The sequence below is a fragment of the Monodon monoceros genome, unplaced genomic scaffold (assembly GCF_005190385.1).
Source record: "Monodon monoceros isolate NGI ecotype Baffin Bay Population unplaced genomic scaffold, NGI_Narwhal_1 Super_Scaffold_13, whole genome shotgun sequence".
NCBI lineage: Eukaryota > Metazoa > Chordata > Mammalia > Artiodactyla > Monodontidae > Monodon > Monodon monoceros.
This window is the reverse complement of record NW_021703769.1, coordinates 54,546,741-54,568,739: the sequence shown is the minus strand read 5'-3', so window position 1 is coordinate 54,568,739 and position 21,999 is coordinate 54,546,741. Positions and strand designations below refer to the sequence as shown.

General features: G+C 40.8%; 1 protein-coding gene across 9 annotated transcripts in view; it reads right to left on the bottom strand.

Moving 5' to 3' along the window:
• Nucleotides 1-21,999, bottom strand: part of RBFOX1 (RNA binding fox-1 homolog 1) — a 1,498,136-nt gene that overhangs the window by 297,144 nt on the left and 1,178,993 nt on the right. The gene's annotated exons all lie outside the window — the stretch shown is intronic.

The window sequence follows — 21,999 nt, the reverse complement described above, 5'->3', positions numbered from 1 at the left end:
CTTCCTGGACCTTTTATTCCATATTTGCAGTTTTCTTACATTCCTGACTTTCTGTATCCCCAGGGCATACAAATCATAGTAAACAACCCGACTGTTGAAGCTGTCCTCCCTTTAGCACAAACATATTCTTGTAAATGGAAAGAAAATGGGCTCACTGCATGCTACTGAGGTACACAAATCTCTAAATGGATGGTCAGTTCCTTTAACCACTAATTCCTCTTTAAAGAGACAGCGTATTGATTTTTTTCATTAAAAGTTGCCAAGCTTGTAAATTCACAATCCCAAACACAATCCCCAAATGATCTATTGTCCAGGAAGGATGCAAAACAGGGCACCTTACACTTGCAGAACCTTTGCGAGGTACAAAGGTATTTTAGGTGCTTTCTCTTATTCCACCTTTATAATTTTGTGCACAAGGTTTTATTATTCCCTTTTCCAGATAAGAGAAGCAAGGCTCTGAGAGGTTAGGGGATGTGAATGAGGCTCCAGCAAGTCAAAGTTTGAATTCCAGTGTTTTGACTCCAAGTCCCAACATCTCATAGTGAAGAACATGAGTTTGGGTGTCACATTGATTGGGTCAAGTCCTGGTTCTGGAAATTTATCATTTCCATAATTATGGGGAAGTTACTTAAATTTCCCGGGTCCCGATTTTCTTATTTGAAAAATGGTGGTGATATCATGTATCTAACAGGGTGGCATAAAGATTACATGCATATAAAGATGGTTAGTCCAGTACTAGGAACGTTCCATATACTCAAGTGGTAACCACCACTGTTACTATGGGTGTCATCATTGTTGTTGAATCATAATACCGTGGCCTCAGCAAACCTGGTCTTCTGCATATTGGAAGCTCTGGCCAGATCATCCTCTGAATTTCTCTCTAGAGTCTGAACATATTTGGATGACAACTCTGCCCATTAACTATTTTAGGCAATGTTTTGCCCCACTCCTGATTTGGCTGATATATGTCATCACCTAAGGATCTTCTGGAGTCGTTCACAAGACTAAACAATGTTGTCTTAGGACCTGAAGTCCAGAATGAAGATCAATCGTCAACCTTTAGGTGGCCATGGGTTTACCCCAAGTAACATTTCATTAAATAGACTTGAATTTTAAGTTTTCAAGGAATGGTGCTGTGCTGTGCACATTAGATATCTCCCCTCCTCCAATTTACTCGGGTTTTCCAAACAACTTACATCCTGACATAAAATCAATCTTTTAAAAGTACTTATTCTGTACCAGGCACTGAAGGAAGCTCTATTTGACCCTCCCTAGAACCACATGGGGTGCGGACTATTACTAGCTTTCTTTCATAGTTGAGGGGACTTAAGTTCGGGGGCGTGGTACAAATTGATGATAAAGAGTTAGAATTTGAACCCCAAAGTTGTCAAATTCCAAAGGTCATGTTTCACAGACCTCACTCTACAGTTTCTGAACCACACACCCCAGCAATAATGAAGTCGATAAAACAACCGTTTCAATTGCTTTCACATATGCCATTTCATTTCTGTTTGCATTCAAAATCTGCAGTGTCTGAATTCCCCCAGAAAGAGGCAAAATCTACCTGGGAAAATGATTTCAAGTATGATATATCTTGAATACTTAGTGCAGAATCACACCTAATCTGTGTGTTCCATAGACCCTTTCCAGGTCAGGAACGACAGGGTCAATCTCTTCTCTGCTCCATACAGTCTGGGATCAGATGCCTGCCATTTTAAGTCTTGAAAATATCAACCTCCTCATAAGGTAAATGTTGACTATGTAACTTGATCTTGATAAAAGGCAGTGAAAATGATTTATGGGAACAAAATGAGGATATTATGTTTTGGGTCATTTGTTTGCTTTGCTTTTTTCCCCCATGACAGCTAAAGAACAGAACACTCTTAAGCCTTGAGAGGCTTTCACCATTGCAACAATAGCACGAAGTAAGAAGGCTAAGAGAACACAGAAAGAAAGCTCATGAAATTAACACATTAAAACAATCAAGTCCATTGATGGATGAGTGGATAAAGAAGATGTGGTACATATACACCATGGAATACTACTCAGCCATAAAAAGAATGAAATAATGCCATTTGCAGCAACATGGATGTAACTAGAGATTATCATAGTAGGTGAATTAAGTCAGACAGAGAAAGACAAATACCATATGGTACTACTTATATGTGGAATCTAAAATGTGACACAAATGAACCTATCTACAAAACAGAAACAGACTTACGGATATAGAGAACAGACTTGTGGTTGCCAAGCGGGAAGGGTTGGGGGAGGGATGGAGTGGGAGGTTGGGGTTAGCAGAGGTAAGCTATTATATATAGGATGGATAAACAACAAGGTCCTACTGTGTAGCATGGGGAACTATACTCAATATCCTATGATAAACCATAATGGAAAAGAATATTAAGAAAAGAATGCATATATATATATATATATATATATATATATAAAACTGAATCACTTTGCTGTACAGGAATTAACACTATAAAACAACTACACATATATATATACACATATATATGTATATATATATATATATATATATATAAAACTGAATCACTTTGCTGTACAGGAATTAACACTATAAAACAACTACACTTCAATAAAAAATAATCAAGGGATTCTGGAGACCTCCTATGCTTATAGGGAAGCCCAATATGCCCTCTGCTCTCTTGAGCATTCAAAAGATGAAGACGTCTGCTATCCGTGAATTTGTGTAGAGCCTGGAGCTGATGCATGGCGTGTAACACAGCTGCCTGCAGCTGCCACGGATACCGTTCCTAATGGTACCCTGTGTTGAAGACTCTGCAGTATCAGCTTCCTTCCAAACACAAAACTGTTTCCATGGTGTCTGACCATACATTCCAGGAGTCTCTCTCAAGGTGTGTGTTTATTTCACAGTTTGGGATCAACCAACGCACGACTCTCTTCTTGCCAGGAAATGTACAATTTTGATAGGAAACAAGATCGGGGAAGATACACTCTGACAGCTGTTGTAGATCTACGCATTCAGAAGACATGAATATCTAAGTGAATATCATGTCATTCTGGCAGAGTGACTAGAGACCTCAACTCTGGAATTGGAGATTCCAGCTCTTCTCTTTATCAGGCCTCGGTTTTCTTGCCTATAAAATGGGGGATAATAATGAAACATATCTCATACGATTATTATACTAATTTAGCAAGAGAATGAATGCTGGGTGCTTTGCACAACGTCTGGTGTATGACAAGCATTAAAAAACCTGCCTGTTTCTCCTTCCTTCTTCTACTCTCTTCTTTCTCTCTGTTCTACCCTCCGTTCTCCATATGACCTTTTCAGTCTTCACCACTGGCCACTGAAAGTTGGGATAGCAATGTGAGAAGTCAAAATCACCTTGGTTGCATTGCCTTCAAATTTAGAGTCATTCACCTGTCCTTGAGGGAGGTACCTTATTCAGACCCATGTGTGGGCACCACAGTGCGGAAGCATAACATCATGAGACACAGTTCATCCTTAGTCAATGATTTTATAGAACTCAGAGCAAATCCAAGGCAACAGGAAGATGGAGGCAATGTGCACGTAATAACATACACTCTCTGTTAATCTCCCCCAATTCCCCGGTCAGAGGTACTCAAGGATACTTGGAGTGTGTGCTGGTGTGCCTGGTAGGATGGGTGGGAGTTGCTGAGTTTGACGTGGTGGAGAGTTTGTAGAAGTTGTGGATAATGGGATTATTTTTAATGACTGGATTAGTTACTCAGTGATGAATCAATTAATTAATGATGAATAAACTAAGCAAATGTATTTTGAGCAAGGATTATGTCAAGTATGATCCTAGGTAGTTATGGGACACTGCAGAACATGGGCAAGTCAGTTTAAAACTTGAAGGAGTGGGACTTCCCTCGTGGCCCAGTGGTTAAGAATCCACCTACCGATGCAGGGGACACGGGATCGAGCCCTGGTCTGGGAAGATCCCACATGCCACAGAGCAGCCAAGCCCATGTGCCACAACTACTGAGCCTGTGCTCTAGAACCCACGGGCCACAACTACTGAGCCTGCGTGCCACAACTACTGAAGCCCGCATGCCTAGAGCCTATGCTCCACAACAAGAGAAGCCACCACAATGAGAAGCCTGCGCATAGCAATGAAGAGTAGTCCCCGCTCGTCGCAACTAGAGAAACACTGCGTGCAGCAACAAAGACCCAACGCAGCCAAAAATAATAAGTAAACTAATTAATTAAAAAAAAAAACCTGAAGGAGTGTCAGAATCACCTGAGAGTCTGATAAAATGAAAATTCCCCAGCTCCAGAGGCTAATGATTCTGACTTGGCTGATCTGGGGTGGCAGAGGGATTGCCCTGGGCCTATTTGTTAAGGGTGATTCAGAATCTATACTTGGAGAGACTTTGTTTTACGGGACCAAGAAGAGATGGAGTCTGGCTTCCTCTGAACCACAAAGAGCCAGCCCCTGTCCTCCTTACACAAAGGCAGTCAGCGAGAGGACCCTGTCCTGGGCTCGAGAGATCCAAATCCTGCCCCTGTCCTAACTTGCTTTGTGATCTTGGACAAGTCAGATGTCCTCTCTGACCTTTGGTTTCCTCCTCTGAATAATAACAGACATGATCCCTAAAGTCTCTTTTAGCAAGACCATTGGTGGATTTGATGGAGAGATGCCCCGTTCATGTGTGCAATTCCACAGAGTACCAAGAAACCTCATAATGCCTTGTTGGGGGAAAGGCAAGAACCTAAAACTCAAAGTCTGACACTTATAAAATACCCAGCACAACAAACCCACTTACTGAGGTCTCTTCTACTGTTGTGTTCCTCTCTAGAATAAAGTCCATCAAGTTCCAATGCCTGAGATGACCACTATACAACCTGATCTTTCACCTCAGTTGATAACCACTGCCTTTGAAATTTCTCCTAGAACTTCTGAGCGGTGATTCCAGCTCTGCCCACTGCCTCCAAAGTGCGATTTCTCTGTTCATGACACCACCAGCTCCAGGCCCCTACCTCAGCACCGAGAGTCGCCTGTATTCATTTCCTCCCACCTCAAGTCAGTTTCCAAAGCTCCGCCCCTTGTTCTTCTACACCTTCCACTCCATGACCACTGTAGTCCAAGTCACCATCCCCCTTGGCCTGCAATCCTAGGTCACTTTCTAGCAGCTGTCCTAGCTTCCTCTCCTGGGCCCCATTGGTCAGTGTTCCACACAGCAGTCATCTTTATGAATGCAAATCTCTGTACTGCCATTTAAGTAAGACACAAATCCCTAACCCTGGTTTACAAAGTCCTGTATGATCTGACCTTTGTCCCTTTCTCAGAGCTCGCTGTGCCACTCTCCCATTTTCTGGAGGTCTTTTCATCCCTCATACGTCTCAAGTTCCTCCTCTCTGAGGGCATCTGTCTGGAATGGTCTTCCTCCCTGTCTTGGCATGATTTGTCATTAGCAGCTCAGCTTAAATTTCATGTCTTCATAAGAACCTTCCTTGAACACCCATCAATCTCTGTTTTAATGACCTGACTAGCACCTATCATTAACCATTTTCTTATTTATTTATCCTCTCAACTAGAAGGTAAACTCCATAAGAACAGCATTTTATTTGTCCTGTTTAGCACCACATCCCCAGTGGCTGAGCAGAGTGGGCATTCAGTAAATGTTTGTTGAGTGAATGAGAATATCATTCTGACTTTTCCAGTCTCTGCTTGCTTCACGTCTAAGTCTAGGTGGTGAGTACAGGATCATCTTATTTTCTCTCCACCAATTCCAAACTTGGCATGACCTGCAAAGCTGTTCACCCCATGACCCCCTCTCTCCCCGATCTCATTTATTTTCCCACAAGAGAAATAAGAAGATAGAGAAATGACATAGCCCAGGGTTCCACAGCCACAGAACGGTGGAGATGGCTTTCAAATGCAGTCATGTCTGACGCCCAAACCTACTGCAACACGCAACCCTTCATTTTCAGCTCCAAGTCTAAATTCGGGAACCAAAATAACAGAACAGCCGTGTGTTTGCAATGGTCCAAATATACAGGTGTGTGATGAACCTGAGCCCTATTTTCCCCTTGTTTTGGATACTGAAGTTTGTATCGGGAAAACCCAAATGACTGCTTCCTTTCTCCTGCTCTTCTAATATATATATATATGTATTTCATTATGTATACTGATGTTTCCCTTACTGGAGGGATTATAACATACTTCTTAAATTCTTGTTTGGATCTGAGTATTGCTTGAGTAAGAGTTTAATGTACATAATGGAAACTCAGTGTCATTCCAGATTAATACTGATATTAAGTGTCACTCTTAAATTTCTTTATCCTGAAGGTGTCATATCCTCAAGCCCTCAAATACAAAATGGTTTTTAGCATGGAGACTGCGGAGGAATGAGGCCAATGTGTCAGGGAAAGCATTTACTGATGCTCGCTGGAAACTCCAAAGATGAATGATAAGTGCATTAATTCGGTCTGCACCTTGGCCTGGCTAGCATAAAACTCAGATCATTCTAGAGATGATTTCAATGTCAAGGGTCTGACTCCAAACACTTAAAATGATGTCACTTACATATCTGCCATCAGCCTTTTTTTTTTTTGCCCCTCAGGTATCTGATTCTGTCATAAGCAGAGAAGCGATACCATCTTATAAATGCATGCTAGTGTTGTTTTTTTTTTTTTTAAGTAACAATTTTCAGTTCTAGAACTAAGCATTGAACAAGAAACTGGACCAAGAACTCCTCCTAGAATCAGAGAATCAGCAGGAACATCCCCTAACAATGGTTATCCTAAGATCATCTTGAATGCTGCATTTTTTTTTTTTTTTCTTTAGATGCCAAAGAAAATTCTCTATTCCTTAGGCATTTTCTGGCCTTGCTTACCATATGTCAACTCTAATGAACAGCTCTTTGGCTAGATGTCCATTCTTTTCTCTTCAGCGTGGAACCCTTTACAGAGAGATGTCTAAAGACAGATACCTAAACTTACTCGATTTAGGCAGCTTACAGCTCCTCGATTTAATTGCATTACATGTCTATAAGTGGGGAGCAATTTACTCTGAAGTGGTACTTAGGCATCATTCCTCTTGGCTTCTCCAGGAAGCACTTGGGCTAAATTTCTATTTAATGTATGCTGGCTTTGGAACATAAGTACAAATGGCAGGATGTGTATTAATGTTTTAATTATGTGGCGATCCTCTGTTAGAAAATGAATCCAGGGTGGACACAGACTTTAATTCCTTTTAACTAAGAAAAACACTTTTCTTGCCATTTTGTGCGTTATTCAGGCTCCTGAAATGTGTATCTCCATCAGCTTGCAGCAAGAAAATGGAATCAATTCTGTGAGTTATGCCATTTCCTGCGCTGCATTATCTTTGTAATGTTCTCAGCATTTAATAAGGGCTAACAAGAAGAAGAGCACTTTTGTTTAATTAAAGTAATATGTCATTTTTAATAATGAGTCATAATTAAGGTGAATGATTAGCTAGGAAAGATATGAAAAATATACATTCTAGATAAAGCTTCAAGTCACATTTTAAAAGTCCAAAATAAACTCTTGAGGGCTGTGCATGGCTTTTAAGTATGATATAATTTATGTAATGAAATAAATCTTGAGTGCTAAAATACTTAGTGGAACTGAGAATAATGAGTTGAGATAGGATTAGTTTAATTAGTTTACTGAAATGGAGTCTTTATAGTGGCCAAGTGTGATATATTGGCTTTTGTCACTTGAAATAAAAAAGAGGTAATTAGTCCCTACTCAAATATATTGTTTTCCCAGAATAGGCTGAATTTTATTTTAGGCGCTAATCCAGGGCCAACTTCCAATTGATTTATAAAGGCTGCAAGATAAGATCATCCTTCAGACAACTCAAGAACCCAATCACTTGAAAGCAGTGGTTCTCAAAGTGGGGGGGGGGGTTGTCTCCATCCCCAGGGGACATTTAGCAGAGTCTGAAGACATTTCGGGGTGTCACAATGGAGGGGGGAGTGCCCCTGGCATCTGGTGGGTGAGGGCCACACAGATGCTGCTAAACACCTAACAATGCACAGGACAGTTACCCAAGAGAATTATCCATTCCAAAGTGTCGATACTGTCAAGGTCAAAAGGGGCTGCTGTGAACAGTAAATTCAGCAGCTAACTGTCCATGCCGCTAGTGGGAAAGTGTGCCCACTGTCCATAATTTGCAAATCTCAAATCTACATTGTATGACACTTGCATTTCTCCAATGAGGGAAAAAAATTTACTCAATAGTATAGAAATTTAAAAATAATAATAAAGGCAACCTCCCAAAATAATGAATCTTCTAACAGTGAGGCAAAAAAGGGGGTTGATACAAAAATTCACATCCTCTGCTTAACGGTTCATTCATGCCATAGAATGCTGTGAAGCTGTTAAAAATATCTATAAATAAGTTAATGAAATGGAATGGGCTTTTTATGTATCATTTTATGGCTAAATCAAAAGTTACAAAACAAAGTGTATAGCATGGACCCATTTTTATAACTATGTATTTTACAAGTATGTATATTCGTTGGAAAAAGAAGTCAGGAATTTTAGAAAGGAGAGTAGGAGTTACTTTTATGTAAGTTCAAAGACTTTTATTCCCAAATATTGATTTTTTTCTAATTGCTTCTCATATTTTACGACTTTTCTCACAAGGTATATACGTTACTTGTATAATAAAGCAATAATACAGATGGAAAAGTAAAAGGGGCCAGAGAGGAAACAGGAAGTCGGAGCCTGGGAAGACTTCCCTCCTCTTGCACTTGAGTTCAAGGGAAGTGACCTCAGCCCCTTGAAGGAAGCCCTGAGATGAGAATTCCCTATAAAGAGTGTAAGGCAGGAGAAGGTCAAGTTTCCAAAACGGCTCACTTCAACGCAAAGCCAAAATACAGAGCTTGTTTGATAAAGCATGACATCCTCAAAGTGGCCATGAACTAGGACCTACACGTTAAATAGTCAAACGGAGAAAATACCTGCAAAGCATTTCAAGCAAGAAAAACTGGGAAGTGCGGAAGTCCAAACCCCACATTAAAATACTGTTCCTTCTCTCTCTTTTCCCCTTCACCCTTTAGTGATGACATTTACAAAGCCTGTGATTCCTGCAAGTCACTAGCGTCTTGGAAGAGGAGGCTGACGAGAGGGAGGAGATCCTGTACTTTCCTTAAATCTGAGATTCTTATTGGAGATTTTTACGTTTTATTATTGTTTTTTTATTTTCCCCCCAGAGAATGAATTTCAGCTACACAGTAACTGAACACTCAGGTGAAAACCAAAACATCTGGGTGTTTGTCCTCCATTTGGACAACGCGTGGAGTGAAGTGAAGTCACCGTGCTTGACTGTATTTGAAAGCAACCCAGGGTTTGTAAAGAGTGTTTTGTTTTGTTTTTTTAAATACACATGTCTATCAATAAGGGGAACTATTTAAACAAATTACAGGACATAGAAGTATGATTACGAGGCAGGTGTTAGTAGATTGAGGTAGATAATTTATATGTATGGACACTGAAGATTAATTCACTATTTTTAAGTGGTGACAGAAAGTCACAAATTATTATATTAAGTGTGTATGTTTCTCAACGTGTGTATTTTGAATGTGCATCGAAAATATCTGGAAAGATACACTATCAATTATTAAAAGATGGAGGGTGGGAGGGAGAGAGAGAGAGAGAAGGAAAAAGACTTTTATTTCTATAATTCTGTGTTGTAAATGTGGTATGTATATATGTATGTATGTATTTAACACAGAGCATGCACTACTTTAAAAAAAAACTAAGATACACTTCAGACATACCAAAAGGTATGTAGAAAAATACAAACACATCCATGTAAATGTTACCCAGCTTAGGTAATAGAACATTTTAGGGCCACTGAATTCCCCATCTGAAACCCTCCTCAAGTGTCTCTCTCCCCTTAATCTCTACCAGCAATCAATATTCTGGATCCTGAGCTTTCTTTTTCGTCTATATATGTTTACCACATACATATGCACAGAGTACTAAAGCTATGGCATGTTAAATTTTTGAGTAAGTTATCTTGGCCACTGTGCATTATTCACCCAGGATCATATCAGCTAGAGCCATTCTTCTTGTTACGTGTGTCTCCAATTCATTCATTTCCACGGCTCCAGTGTTCCTTTGCACATCATTCTCTTCAATTAGGCTATTTCTGATTTATGTTTTTGCTCCATGAAGTATTACCTTTATTATTTAAAAAGAGCCTAAAAAATAAGATGCATTTTGCATAGGAAGAGGCGAGCCACAGTTATTACTGAAGCTCTTTTAGTTTTATGGTGAAAGAGGAAAGCTACATCTCATTCAATCTCGGTGCTTTCTCTCTTCCAAACACTCCCCTTAACCCTGGAGAACTTAACTACAGCTACTATTGTACTACTATCAAAAACACTGACTACTACCTTTTCCAATGCTTATGATGTGCCAGGAACACACTCGGCGCTACACTTCCACGTGATAAGCACTGTTCCTATTTCCGTTTCTCCGATGAGGCCACTGGGCTTAGAGAGTAAATACCTACTTCGCAGTCTATCTGATTCTAAATATTGGTGGTGGGATTTTTCCAACATGTCTGCTCCTCTCTTGTTATATTAACCCACAGACAGTAGCCGCTGCTACTGTCACCTGACAACACACCATCCTACTGCTTTGGAAGGGTCTTTCATGCCCTCTAAGAAGAATGGCCAGGGATGAGGCTGAGTTAGCAATTCACCCAACACCTGTGTCCATGCCCTGCTGTACCAATCAGCCACTGAGAAGACCAGCAAAGAGCTCATCAAAAAATGACTGGGTGTTGGGAGAAGAGGAAATACCTGAAAGATAAAAGGCTATAGCAGCAGGGAGGTCAAAGCTGAACTTCTACCAAGTATTCTTCAGGAAAGGGGAGACAGACAATGACTCTAATGCTTCTCACCACCCTGTCCCAGATTAAATGCATCCTCAGGTTGGAACTGCCACGGGCTTGGTAAAATTCCATTCCCAGCTGGAAAATTACCCAAGAGAGAAACATTACACAAGTACCAGCCAGCTTAGAAGGCTTGACAAGTAGCAGTTTCAGGAATAAATTTGGACTTGGCCATGAATGTCAACCTCGCTCTTGTCAAGGACTCTCCCGCGAACTTGGGTCTTCAAGGTACAGCTGGCCAACACAAGTTCCCATTCTCTAAGCCTTTGGGCCTCAGTGATGAGCCTCCTCTTCACCTGTACATTCCCCTTGCCCCCCCCTCCACCGCCTGCCCCCGGGATGTTTTGTGCACAGTCATCAGATCTTACCTCATGACACAACAACTTCCCACTCTCTTAGCATAAAGTTCACTCTTCTTATCTTGCCAACCACGCTCTTCTTGATCTGGTGTATCTATTTCTCAAGCTTTCTTTTCTGCCACCTCCTTCGGAACCCAAACCCTCTGGCCACTTGAGCCTCTTAGCTGTTCTTCAGACATTTCAAGCTTGTTCCAAATTTAGGGACGTTGCATGTTCTGTTTCCTGTACCTAGAATGTTCTTCCTCTACTTGTTCACCTGGCTGGTTCCCTCTTGACATTCATGTCTCAGCTGAAATGGCACCTTCACCTTCCCTGAATCTCTGTACTGAAGAGGACCAGTCTCCTAGCTGGTCTTTTACCACCTGGTTGTATTTCTCTGCACTGCCCTTGTCACCCTCTGCCCCTTCTCTCTCTCTCCTCCCCGACCAAGAAATTTAAGTTCCACGCGAGCAGGAAACCTGGATTTTTCATTCACCGCTGTATCCCTGGTGTTTGACACAGTTCCTAGAGCATAGAAAGGGTCTCAATAAATGTACATGGAATGAATTAATAAATATACAAATCAAATAATGAGTTGCCTTTCGTACTGTTAAGTGCTATAAAGTTCTACTGACAATGCCACAGATACTTCTGAAGCGTTTTTCCTACTCTGCAAATATGGATTCCAGAGCAAAGGGGTTCATCTCCTCCTTAGGCTGTTACTGTAGTCTTTTCTCCCAAATGACTGATTTGCAAGCACAGCTGTCATATTCAATATTTCTTAATGATGAAATGATTCTTCTGAAACTCTTCCTGTGCGTCACCTACAGTGACAAGCAAAGAATGTAAACAGGCGTGTTTCCTGTAAATGAGATGTCTGGTGATGGGTTTAGCCCAGAAACACATGCCACCAACTCACTCGTGTGATATGGGCTCCTTGTGTCCCAATATCATTTGCCCCAGAATCCAGTGGGGGTCATTGATATATACAAGAGCACTTTGTATGGAGGAATTCTCCATGAGTGGAGCAGAACAAAGCCAAGAAAGAAATTTTTAACATTTAAGCTGGTATAAAAAAGGTAATTCCCTGAGTATTAAATCGTCTTCGTGAAAAAAAAAAGCGGAATTTGAAAGTTCTTTAACTATTTTATACCTTCCATCACTTCTGTAAAAACCTTTATACGGACCTATGGACATCACTGGTTTTGTAAGCAATCACATGATGCCAGGGATGTAAAGGCGTACTGTCTATGTCTATTGCATGGACCACACCAGTCCTTCATACAACACATGTACGTGTGCTGGGGTCTCCTTGTACCTGCCCCCACCTCTCAAGGAAGTTCAAACCCTAGTAGGGAAGTTTTATGTTCCAAGAAAGACACCAGCTACTTTCAAAGATTCCAGAGCCTACACACGCCCTGCTGCAAGGAAAGGCACACCGGCAAAGATGAACTCAGTCTTTGCATTGATGTTTGAACTTTTCTGTTATTTAAGAGTCTAAAAACTGGATTAATTATACTTGTACTTCAGAAACAAAAATTCCTTTGCTGCAAGAACCGTGAAAACAAAATGCACTGATGATCTTTAAATGACCCAGAAACCAAGATAATTATAGTTGTAATTAATTACATAACATGACGTCCCACGGTAGTCAGCCAGAGGTCTAACCCAGAAAATTCTGAGGTTGGAAAATTTGAATTTAGGGACTTATCACAGACACAGGGCCTCAGTGAGCACTCACCAATTCCTAATCTTTCTTTCTGTGTTTTGGACCTCAGGCAGAAATCACTTAATCTGTTCTTACCTCCCATGCTCATCTGTAAAATGGGGATGGGAATCCTGGATCCCCTCGAAAGGGAAGCTGGGTTGAGCCATATATTAATGATTTGAAATAAAATGATTTCCCATACAACACAGTCGAGGAATTTTAATGAAGCTGAGTTGCTAATATCATATAATAGCAGTAAGAGCCAGTCAGTGCCAATGAGACGCTCTGTTTATTGGAATTTCGTCTAAAATAGTTCTTGCTTTACCACATCAACTGGGTGTATTTCATTTTTTATATAACTAATTTTATTTCAATACAATTACACAAACGTTGTTGATTTCCTTTTTTTTTTTTTGGCCGTGCCGCATGGCATGCGGGATCTTAGTTCCCCAGCTAGCAATCAAACCCACGTCCCCTGCAGTGGAAGCATGGAGCTTTAACCACTGGACTGCCGGGGAAGTACCAACTGGGTGTATTTCTTGACAACTTAAGAGAAGACTGCACGATTTTATATACATATATATTCCCCCAATGCAATAATTGATTGCTTACTTATTTGCATGATCTCATACTGTTTTACAAACGTGCTTTAGAAATACACACCCCATATTTTGTAATGCACTTTTTTACAACAATGAAAAATAAAACCAAGCTTCATGTCTGAGTCTAGTATGAGATCCCTGGCTTGTGGGATGTATGGATTGTCCCTAATGGCTCTAGGTCTTAGCCCCACTTACTGTATGCTTATACTTCATTTTGTTTTTAAGCCAGGAGCTTACTACACAAGATCTTCTCTTTGCAAAGCCACCTGTATCAGAGAATATTTGTCCAACATGGTAGTAGATAATAGTAAAATTGTTGCTAGTGTCATAATTAGAAAGTGGGTTTAAAATAATTCATAAAAGCGCGGGGAGACAGAGTAAAGGTGTAAAAGAGGAAGACAGAGAGAAACCATTCATTTTGTCACTTCCTGTGTTTGGGGGTAAGATGCTATCAGCATAAACTTGACCAGACCAACAAGGAATAAAGAATTTTAACCTAGAATGGTTTTCCATCACTGTTTATGCTAAGCGTCTTTCCATCTTTGGAAGGAACCGGGGATTGAGAAGGGTATAAACACCTTTGCCAAATGCAGGCAAGAATGGATGAGGACCCTCCACACCCGATTCTGAAGCAAACTCTCATAACAGGGGAGCCCAATACAGGTGTCACTTTTATGGTGTAGGGATTCGATGGCTACTGAAGACATCTTTGTACTCTTACCGGCAAAATGGGGTCCCTGGATCTTCTGTTTTCATTTACCCTAAGCAGACATTGTTTTAATTATCAGACCTCAAAATATGTTAGACTCATTGTATCCTGAAATTGATACCATAGGAGACGGATAGCCCAGAAAGACTTCAAATTTTGAAATGAGACAGTGCTGGCTTTGAATACTGACTCAGCGATTTAGTAGTTGGCAATTTGGCCATAGAAGCAATTTTATTTCTCTGAGCTTCAGTGTTTTATCTTAGGGTATGGATAACGATATTAATCTCCCAGGGTTACTGAAAAGATTAAATAGGATAATACCTGCAAAAGGTCTGGCACGATGCCTAAAACATGGTAGAAACCAAAACGTTCCTTCTTCTCCTGGAACACACACATATACCCATCGACTCTACTAGGACACAGGCATGCCTTAAGACTACCTTTACACTTCCTTCCACCAGTAGGTGTGCTGTACGTATTAGTTTCAAGTAACGACAATTAACCACACCACATTTAGATTCCTGAATGCTAAGGCCTTCAAATGCAAGTCCTGGCAAGTTATGGAGGGAGATGCATTTTGGATGGAATGGAAAGAAGGCTATTCCGCTATTTCAAAATACCCAGTTGCTTGAGATCAGATGAGCAAAACTTCATGACAACAACTAGATCTCCAGGATATTTGACACTGTGCAAACAAAGCCATTAAAAAACGTCTGGGAGCAAAAGAAGAGGATTGAGTACATGTTGGAGATAAAAGGGAATTTTTAGGTATTTCTAGAAGATTCCCAGGGTTTCTGTTATTATTTTTTTAATTTTAGTTTGGGCATGACAATCGCCCCTTCGTCCCACGCAAACTCATCTTCCTGTCAGGTTAATGTTATAGCAATCATGTGGAGGTGGGATTAGAGTGGGTAAGAGTCAGGTATATTTCTTGGGAAACAAGCATTAATATACATATCGGCTTAAGGCTAGAGTCTGTTGGCTACAGTTGTGCCATATCTCAGAACCAAAGCCCTCATGAATTATTCAGCTCAGCAGAATAATCCAGCATAGCTAGGAATAAGCAACCCATCCATTTGAGGGGAATCATATGGAAGACAGACAGGAATATTTGATGGTAATCTTTTCTGTGCCAAACACTGTGCCGAATTAATTCCCAGAAGCCCCTAATGAAGGACATGCCATCAACCCCCTTTTACAGAGAAATCACTGAGGTTCTGAAAGAAGATTTAAAAATTTGAATCCATAGGGTGGTAAATGTTTAAGCCTGTATTGAAACCCAGCTCTGTCTGTCCCCGCAAATCCACACTCTGTGCTATTTCCACCGCCCCAGATCACGTGCAAACCTCGATGCTACAATAAAGTGCCAGGCAGTGGCCCTTCTCCCCACTCCATGGGAGCTGTAGAAAAGCTCACGCCATGTCTGGGCCTGTATCTGCCTCTCCATGTGTGTCTCAGAAAGATACTTTATCTTTCAAGGTTTATGGCTCATATCTGTGACTAAAATATCATTTATGACAATCCCCATCTGCTAAGCTTCAAAAGTGATATAGTTTCATTGCAAAGGGCTGCTAGTGGGGGCCTAAGTTACAAGCCAAGAGTTGAGTGGAATCAGAATGTACCTGAACTTGATCTCACAGGGAGCTGAGCCTCTTTAAAATATGTCCGTTTCCTTGGCACAGGGTGCTCTGGGAATGTGTCAAGGCCCCAGAGCGTGGAGCCTCTCACCTTCCCCCGGATCAGAGCAAAGAGTTGGGCTCCTACAGCCCACGCAGGTCGGACCCCGTTTCTTATCCTGAGCAGGAAAGCAGATGGCCCGGGTCCTCCATCACTCTGACAGTTATAGACTAGCTGGGAACCTTAGTAAAGAATACGGTTTGCCTGGGCACTCTCTTTTGGCCATCTCCTGTTCACAGTCCAGCATTTATTACAAAGGGACTGGAAATTAACACCATCCATTCTGCTGGGAGAGAATACCCATCACTTGGCGGTCCCACAAAACCAACAAAATGCAGAACAATGCAGACCTGCCTTCCGTCTCCCATCCCAGGATCTCTGCGCATCTTAATTTTACCTGGTGGCTTTGCTTTAAGACCATCTTTATTTTATTTTGTCCTAACAACACTTATTGTGGGTTTTTTTCCCTCCTATTTTCAAATGCAATGTTCCCTGTAGTAAATTTTGAAAATATAGAAAAGATAAAATAAAGATCAACGTAGAAGCAGGACACTCTTCATATTTTTGAGATCTTTCTGTTCTCTCTTGCTTTCTCTTCTCTCTTCCTTCTTCCCTTCCTCTCTCTCTTCCCGTTTCCCCCAAAGTTGCTTTCATACGTTGATATGTACGTTTTCTATGAACCCCAAATAATCATAATACATAACCCCTATTTATTATGGAACGATGGAATAAGAATACCTACTTTCCACGTTGCCCTTCCTCTGTTCAGTGCCCACAGCAGACATCACCAACCCATTATGAACCACCTCATTCCTGAGTCAGACAGAATCCTTCTCCAAACAAGTTCCAAGCAGCCACTACTAATCAATCAGGGTTGGCGCACGATGTGAATTCTCCTTCAGTATATAGCCCCTGTCCTCAAGGAACTGACACTTGGGCAGCAAAACAAATAAAGAGGCAAATTTCAAGCAAGATGGTATTATGAAGGCACACATTAGATGCCCGACACAGACTCAGTAGCTGTCAGATTCTCCTAAGGAGGGTGAACACTGCCTCCCTCTGAGTCGGCCAGCACCGAGAGGCTCCCTCTATTATGGGACTCAAAAGTGTACGGTGGTTACCTTTCCTCCCATGAACTCCAGTGCTGAGACCCTGCTTCAACACTACAGGGAACCTAGCACACGGTCCGAGGTCAAGGCAAGGAGAAACACATCTCTGCATAGTGGATGCTCAGTAAATGCCCGTCTTTTCTTTCTTTTCCTGTATCTTAAAACAGGATGTCTGTATCAATGGTGAGAAAGTGATGAGAACTAGTATCATTATAAAGTGGTGAGAACTAGTATCATTATATATAGTAGGAGGTAAGCTTTGAATCACATCTTTAAAAAGTCCATGATGGACACCAGCTTTGACCCCAAGATCACACTGCTAGGTAAATAACATGCCTGTAAAAATTAACCAAGGTCCCTCTATCTATGTTTTATTTCTATATCTCTGTCTACATAGATAACTCAGTGTATGTACCTGGACTTAATGTTTGTAATAGAGTAAAGCAAACAATTGAAGAGTCCATTAAGCGAACTGATTAAATTAGATATGTCACAAGCATATAATGGAGGACAACGGAAAGAGCGATAGAAACCAATTTGTGCTAATATGAGAAACTGTCCACGGCACGTTTTTACGTCAATGAAAGCAAAGTAAAAGGAAAAGAGAGCATAGAATCTGGTGATTTTTTTTGTGAAAATAAAACACGTCTGTACACATGCACATATATATCATACATGTACATAGGTACACAGGCTGTATCCTTCCCAACCCGCAAAGGGTATTTACAAGAAGCGATTGGTAGTGATTAGCTCTAGCTAGAACTGAGATTCAGAGATGAGCTTTATTTTGCTCTCTTCTTTGCTAATGTTGGTGCCATTTGAATTATTAATCGTAGGCCTGCAGCCCTTTAACTTAAACCAAAAAATGTTTCCTGGTTGGTCTAGTTGATGGGACGATGGCCCAGGTGTTTACTTCTTGATTCTTCATGGAAAACATGTAATACATAAATGTTATGTTAAAGAAGCAATTGATGAGCTTCGAGTGATGGCGTGTGATCCGGGTGGGAGAAGGGCAGAGGAAGAGGAATAAGGCAGGCGTGGCATTTATTAAAATATCAGAAAGACTTCTGAGAGCCTGCATAAAACCAAAGGTTTCTGGAGGTAAGGAGACTAAAGTACAAGCAAGTCAAAATTACAGAGACATCTGTCCACATAAAATACCTATCGTGCTGATGCAGAAATTCCCCTTTAGGGGCTTTGCTTCTGAGGTCACCGTGCATTAGTATTCCACTCACCAGGGCTGCAGTCACCATTTCTCTCCATTTCGTTTTGACCTCAAGCATTTTATGCATAAATGTCAGTGTTCTTTGCAATTAATCATGCCTACCACAGACTAATTGTGGACAACAGTCATGCAATTAGCCAAAATGTGTCTCAAATATGCATGAATGTTCAGAAAGCACTCACATTCCAAAACCTCCGGTACCTAAACAGGGATATTCGCCACTCTTTCACAAGTCCTTTTCAAATTCAATGTGAACTAGCAAGATAATCAGATCATAGGTGACGGCACCCATGCCTAGGGTTGGCTAATGAGAAAATGGTATCCTAAAATGCATGCTATGAACTCAGCAAAGCGGCACCTCTGAAAATATCAAGCATGCCCTTCAGAGAAGTTAGAGAGAGAAGGAGAGAGACAGAGAGAGAGGGAGGGAGAGAACACTTAACAGAGTTGATCAAAACAAAGATGCCTTATACAATTGGAAGACTCACATACAACACCATCTATCTCCCAAGAGCCAAATATGGTTACAGCGCCATCATCCTAGTTAGACACAGCTAGTTACTCATCACCAGTAGACCAACCTAGACAACACATTTGCCCATTATTATTTTGTCTTAATATATGTAAAGAAGGTAACCTAAAGCAGTAGTTATCAACCAAGGGCAATCCCTTCCCCCCCGCCCCTCCAGGGGACTTTTGGCAATGTCTAGAGATATTTTGGTTGTCACAGATGGGCTTGGAGTTTCTGCTGGCATCTGGTGGTCAGAGGCCAGGGATGCTGCTAAAAGTCCTATAAGTACAGGGTGGCCCACCCCCCCCGCCCCCAACAAATAATAATCTGGCCAAAATGACAATAGTGCCGAGGTTGAGAAACTATGACTTAGAGTAATGAAAAATGTAGATTCTGTGATGAAGAAGATCTAGGAGAGTTCAAGGTTCTGACAACAGCACTGTGGCCCCAAGCAAGCCCCTGAACGTCTGTGAGCCTCAGTTTCTGCCTCTGGAAAGTGAGGATAATACTTTCTACTTTGGAGGGCAGTGGCAAGAATTTGAAACAATGGAAGGGAAAGCACCTGTCACAGAATAAATGGGAGCTATCATCATCTTTGCGACTATTATTATAAACGATTATTTACTTGTTTTTCAATCACATCACCAAACAGAAACAAAACAAACTTCTTGGAGAATCGTGCTATTGCTCATCGGGCACCGTGGCAAATATCACCCCCATCCTCCCAGGAATAAACTAGTCTCACTTCAAACAACTGTTACAGTTTGAATCCAACTGACTCCAGACAAAAGTATTGAGATAATCAGCATATTAAAGCCAACACTATAACCATATGTTAATTATGTAAATGATTCATTTTAATCAGCTAGAACCATGTAAAGAGTAACTAGGAATGCAAATGCAGGGAGTTATTAAAAAGCTCATTATTATTCATCTTGGTTCCATGCGTGAACGTATCCATCCAAACAGATGAATTAACAGTGAGAGGAGAGATGAAAGTGCTAGAGGGAGAATCTGCGGGATACCATCTGTCCGCCTTTGCTGCTGCTCAGGCCTCCACTTTGCAGAAAAGCTGCAAGAGGCAAGAAGGAGACTTTGAGCTTCCTCCTGCTGGCCTGGTCAGCCTCCCAGAGCTGAGGGAGCACCGTGGTTTCTGTTGATTTGGGTACGTTTGCTTTTTAAGGTCGGGACCGGAAGTGCGTGGGTAGCATGGAAGCCACTCTGCGGTATTAAGCAGACTATGGATTTGGATGGACAGGGTCCTCAATCCAGCCTTGAGTTGTGAAAACCTCCTTCGTAATTCTTTTTTCTTTTTCTTCCACCTTCATTATAACCTCCACCACCACTGTGCTATTTTCTCCCTCATCAGGAGAGCTTACTAAGATATTATGCAATTACTATTAATAATTGGTAATGATTATACTTTTCTGTTTTATTTTTTTAAATTGCAGTATACTTAATTCACAATGTTGTGTTACTTTCAAGTGTACAGCAAAGGGACTCAGTTTTACATATATATATATATATATATATATATATTCTTTTTCATTTTAGGTTGATCATACATTTCTTACATTGTTATTATTGTAGAGCCCTTTCTCTATGTCCAAATCCATTTTCTCTTTTTTTTCTATTTTATTTTATTTTTAGAATTTTTAAATTTTATATTGGAGTATAGTTGATTAACACTGTTGTATTAGTTTCAGGTTTGCTCTTCACCAAGGTCACTGGACTTGAGAATATTTAGTAGTATTATGCCTGCCTCTCCTAGTAACTATGTCCTCAGCTCAGCTCATTGGCTAATTAGATGCTTCCAGTAGAAATTTATTTCTGAAACTTTGAGAAGGAGGAGGTGTAGCATTCCTGGAATATCTATAGTTTGCATATCGGGGGTGGAAGCATTAAGGACAAGGCTCTGCATGGCTTATCCACTGACTCATCTTATTTTCCCCCAAATTTTCATGATGTAGTTCATTATCCCCATTTTATAAATATGAGAAAACGCAAAGCTGGAGCAACCTGATGACCTCATGAGTAACTGGAATTTGAACCTAGATCTGACTCCATCACTCACAATTTCCCCTGCTTGAATCCTGATGAAGAAAAGTATTAACATGTCTCTGTGTATTGGTGAGGAAACCATGACTCAGAGAGGTTTGATGGCTGGCCTAGTGTCCGGTTGTTGTTCTGGATTTGAACCCAGGTCTGTCTGGCCCTCACTGTTTTCATTACTGCTCTGAGGGTAAGGTCCTTGTTGATCCCCTAAAATCATCACCACATTATACCTGCTGGTATAATCAGTGCAGTTCAATAGAACTTTCTGAAATGATGGAAATGTTCTACATCCGTACTGTGAAATATGGTAGCTGTGAGCCACATGTGACTACTGACCAGTTGCAATGTGGCGAATGGGACTAAGAACCTGAATTTTTAAAATTTGATTTGATTTCAATTAATTAATTTATTTTTAATTTAATTTTTATTTTATATGGGAGGACAGTGGATTTACAATGTTGTGTTAGTTTCAGCTGTACAGCAAAGTGATTCAGTTACACATATACCTATAGCCATTCTTTTTCAGATTCTTTTCCCATATAGGTTATTACAAGAATATTGAGTAGAGTTCCCTGTGCTATACAGTAGGTCCTTGTTGATTATCTATTTTATATATAGTCGTGTGTATCTGTTAATCACAAACTCCTAATTTATCCCTCCCCCACAAACCTTTCCCCTTTGGTAATCATGTTTGTTTTCTACATCTGTGAGTCTGTTTCTGTTCGGTAAATAAGTTCATTTGTATTAATTTCAATTAATTTAAGTGTGAATAATGACACATGGCTGGTGGCTGCCCTACTGGACAGTGTGACTCTAGATTTTCACAAATGCTATCGCATCGTTTCATGCTCACAAGTCCTCACATGTGTTAGGAAAGGCTTTTCACAGATAAGCACTCTAGGAGGGAAGCTCTATTAAATGGGTGATGGAAGGTTGCACAGGTCAGTGAGGCCTGGGCCAGGACAATCATCTGGCACTTCCTCCTCAGCTCCAATCTCTTTGTGTTGAAAAGAAGAAAAATTCACCACCCTTCTCATTCCAATAAAGAATGGGGGTCACTGGGATGCCCTTTCTTTGTTGGCTTAATCTGAGGATCATGGTCCAAGAGATAACTCCTTTTCTCACCATCAAGCCCCTAAACTATACTAGGACACTTGTTCCATTTTAAAATAATGG